This window comes from Typopeltis vanoorti, chromosome 23, assembly GCF_054136105.1.
Source record: "Typopeltis vanoorti isolate ZY-2024b chromosome 23, IOZ_Tvanoo_1.0, whole genome shotgun sequence".
In the NCBI taxonomy this organism is placed as follows: domain Eukaryota; kingdom Metazoa; phylum Arthropoda; class Arachnida; order Uropygi; family Thelyphonidae; genus Typopeltis; species Typopeltis vanoorti.
The window spans coordinates 57,990,208-57,994,615 of record NC_143571.1 but is presented as its reverse complement, the minus strand read 5'-3'; positions in this window follow the sequence as shown (position 1 = coordinate 57,994,615).

Below are 4,408 nucleotides of genomic sequence, written 5' to 3'. Positions count from 1 at the left end.
ACAGTCAACTGGACTACATTTAACATTTCGTTTCTAAGATAATATTTCCTTTTTTTTTTCTGCTACTAAAAAGGGAAAAAAAGTTTCACTAACATAGATACATGAAATGGCCCAGTAAACTGTGAGGTCTCCTTCTAATAAACTATGTTTACCCAGACAGTCATTACAGGTCTTTATTTCCTTGCTCTTAATAGGGAAAGATGTATGTTGACATTTATTTTGTGACTCAATGGCCTCATGACGCCATATAGTAATAATGATATATATAAAAAAAGCTGATTTAAAACAACAACAAAAAAAACAACGTTTAGGCGTTGCCTGCAAATTTGTTATCAATGCATTAGATAATATTTTTTCCCTTCATACAGGTTCTGTACATATTAAGTCACGGCTTATTCTGGAACAAATATTTCTTCTAGATGTAAATCTCAAATCTCACTTTGAGATCGGATTTCATTGGTTGTGTTTATGCTTAGTTCACGAGTCAGATATTGTGTCATCAGAATCTGGATTGCTACTACTTCGTCATCTGGGACACTTTTTTGTATCATATTTTTTCCATTTAATTCAAACATCCTATTTATAAACAATTTAACTTCTTTAGCACCTTTCCCCCCATCCACTTCTTTGTTTCTGGCAGTCGCTTTTCTCTTTGTTGAAATTTACTTTCTGGGGATAATATTTTATGAGTTATTTCTAGTGCCATCTTTTGGAAAGCTTATCATGTGTTTGTATTTGTATGGAAAATGGCTACAGTATTGGGTGGGGGGGGGGGGGGGTGGGGGGGGGGGGGGGTGGGGGGGGGGGGGGGTGGGGGGGGGGGGGGGTGGGGGGGGGGGGGGGTGGGGGGGGGGGGGGGTGGGGGGGGGGGGGGGTGGGGGGGGGGGGGGGTGGGGGGGGGGGGGGGTGGGGGGGGGGGGGGGTGGGGGGGGGGGGGGGTGGGGGGGGGGGGGGGTGGGGGGGGGGGGGGGTGGGGGGGGGGGGGGGTGGGGGGGGGGGGGGGTGGGGGGGGGGGGGGGTGGGGGGGGGGGGGGGTGGGGGGGGGGGGGGGTGGGGGGGGGGGGGGGTGGGGGGGGGGGGGGGTGGGGGGGGGGGGGGGTGGGGGGGGGGGGGGGTGGGGGGGGGGGGGGGTGGGGGGGGGGGGGGGTGGGGGGGGGGGGGGGTGGGGGGGGGGGGGGGTGGGGGGGGGGGGGGGTGGGGGGGGGGGGGGGTGGGGGGGGGGGGGGGTGGGGGGGGGGGGGGGTGGGGGGGGGGGGGGGTAAATTTTTAAATTCTTTGCATTGCAGACGAGATTCAAACCAAGGTCTTTCCAACCAAAAATCATCTTCGTTACCAATTAGATACTGAGGCTCCTGAATGATAGAGATGTTTATGAGGCCATGACAGGTTGGAATAAAGTAATGGTCTTTCCAGTGATGATGATGATGCATGGATATGACAGCTGGAATATTAAGAAGAGATACAGAAAACAAAAATTGATTCATTTGAATTATATTGAAGTGAAAAAGACTAAGAATCCCAAGGACAGTATTGACTAACAAGAAGGTATAAGAGGATATGACAATTGGAAGCCTGATTGGTAAAGAGAAATTGCTATACCCTGAACATATTATGTGAGCCGATGAATCGTTGGAAATGATAGTTTTGTTTGGATAAGTTGTTAGGGTCACATTGAAAGGAAGGTGGCAAAAGAGTTGGATGAATAATATAACTGGACTTACAAATATGAAATGACCACTGTTGAAAAAAGAGACAAGAGACCGAGGAAGATGGAGCACCTACGTTCACAGAATCAGCAAAAGTGCAAAACAACTAGATGTCATATAACAACCAAAGTTTCTGGACCACGAGGAGAGCAAATAGCTTGAATAAGTTACTAACCGATTCGTTTAATTTTCCATTCTAAGGATATTCATTTCAGGCTGAATCATTTCCTACAAATATATATGTATCTCATGGTAGTACGAGAATCATATATTTACTAAACAATTATGACTTCATTTCATCAGTGTTTATTTCCCTTTATTTCAAAAAATCGACTATTTATCGTAATTACTGTCAGTAATTTTCCGTTTTCGTTCTTACTTCATCACAAGCAACAACCAGTTACTGTTAACCACACGGTCACACTTCGTGCGAATACAACAAAACTTTATTATTATTATTATTATTATTATTATTATTATTATTATTATTATTAAACCCTCCATGGAGTTGGTAGACTCATCATAGTGAATCTTAAATTCGTACCACTCCCTGCATTAACAACATATTCCGATAATGCGTTCCCTTCACCCACAAAAAATTTACTTCTCACACCCTTCTTCACCGCAATCTCATGTAACATGTAGGGATGGCCTCTGATTCTTTCCTCTCACCGTCGACTCTTTTTATAATCCTTCTAGATTAATCAAAATTCATTCACTAACTTAAACGTCCTATTCACCAAACTCCAATCCATATTTTTTCAACCTCTCTCCACCGCTAGCATTCTAGAGTCCTAAAACTAATTTTATTTACGAGCAATTGGCAATTGTCAACATTCCAATTTACTTCACATATATAACATTAATAGAAAGGATTTCGTGTAGCAAAAAAAATTAATTAAAAGTTTTTTCTTAACTGACTGCTACACCCGAAAAGCAGCCGGTGATGCATCCACTTAATTTTTTTTCGGCAGGACTCACCAAGGGGCACTTAAAATCTAAAATAAGGAAATAGGACTTCGTGGATAATTTGATAACAGGACTCGCTAGAACAAATTCCCTTCTCCCCTCCATCTCTCTCTCTTTCTTCTCTCATAGATAAGTGTATGTAAAAAAGATAAACATTAGCTTGTTAAAAATGATAGTATGAGAATCAAATATATTCACTAAACAATTATGACTTCAATTCATCATTGTTTATTTCTCTTTAATGTCTTCCCTTACTGTACTGCTTATTTTCTGACATGTTCAAGTATAAAATAAATACAAAAATTACGGTCACGTAAATAGAACTAGACAAGCGTAGTTGATGCGGGCATTGTATGTTCCTGGGAGATTAGAAGACAATGGGAAATAAGTGGAACATTTGTTCTGGTAGCTTAGCTCTGTGATATATTGGATCATTAGATGGTAAAAAGACAACGTAAATTTTCGTTCTCATTTTCAAAAGAGGTGCTGTGCTAACAGAAGATAAAGGAATAATGTCAGGACAAAGGCAGTTTCGGGGATTCATAATGGTTTATTTGACTGATAGCAAAACAGAGATTTTGTCTGGTTATTTATAATACTTTAGTAAATATTTACGAATACTTGAGAGCCGTAGAATGTCCCTATAAATTTAATGCCATTGAAGTAAGGTTGTTCAGTTCGATAGAATAAAAAGAACGAATAAAATAGCTCCCTTCCTATTTTATAGTGTGTTTCACAACAGCATATTAGAACCTATTAGTTTTGTCCATCTCTCTGTCCACTCGTTTATATGCATTACCTTTTTGAATAAACTGGAATCTTTACCAAACTTTTTTCGATTCATTTTAATGCTTTGACATACAGGTTTATAAAATACCTGAGTTCGATGCTCGCGAGAACGAGAGGAATTTTGTTACCGATCACATACAAAGATAGCAGTTTCTCGCCAATTCTTCGTCAGGCAAATCGTCAAGAGAACACATGCAATTAACCAAGAAAAATATTATTTGGGAAGGGAAGTTGATGGCATAATGTAGACCAGCGCTTCTTAAACTTTTCCACTCGCGATCCCTTTTCATCCGAGAAATTTTTACGCGACCCCGGGTATATAGATATATAAAATAGGTATATAAATCAAACATTTACTGATAATAAATAATAAAGAAATTTATTTTAAAACAATTCTTTGGTATACATATAATTTTACCATTTACATAAAGAATTACAAACAATACCATCAAATCTGAATTAATTTTTGGTCGTTGCGCTTTCAGAAACCTTTTACTGTTGCAATTTTTTCACGACCCCCACATTCGGTTACGCGACCCCATTTGGAGTCGTGACCCGCAGTTTAAGAAGCTCTGGTGCAGATGATAGATTGCGATTGTCGCCGTAGATCGTGTCGTGTAGAGTGATGACTCCTTTGAGGTGTCACGTAATAATAATAATATAATAAACCTTTAACGCGAAGTTGCTCCGTCGATAAATGGCGTTATTCTGCATTCATTATTATTTTATGAAGCGAAGCCAAGGAGAGAATGCTGCTCACTAAATATAGTAAATATCATTCTGATTAAGTCTTAATTATTATCTTTATCATGTTATCACTTCAATTATTACCATCTTCAAAGAAGTATTTACTTTTAAGCAGTTTAGCTATTAGTTGAATTTAAAAATAATAATAAGCGCTTGCAATAAACTGATATTGCAACTTTTTACTTGATTGTAATCAA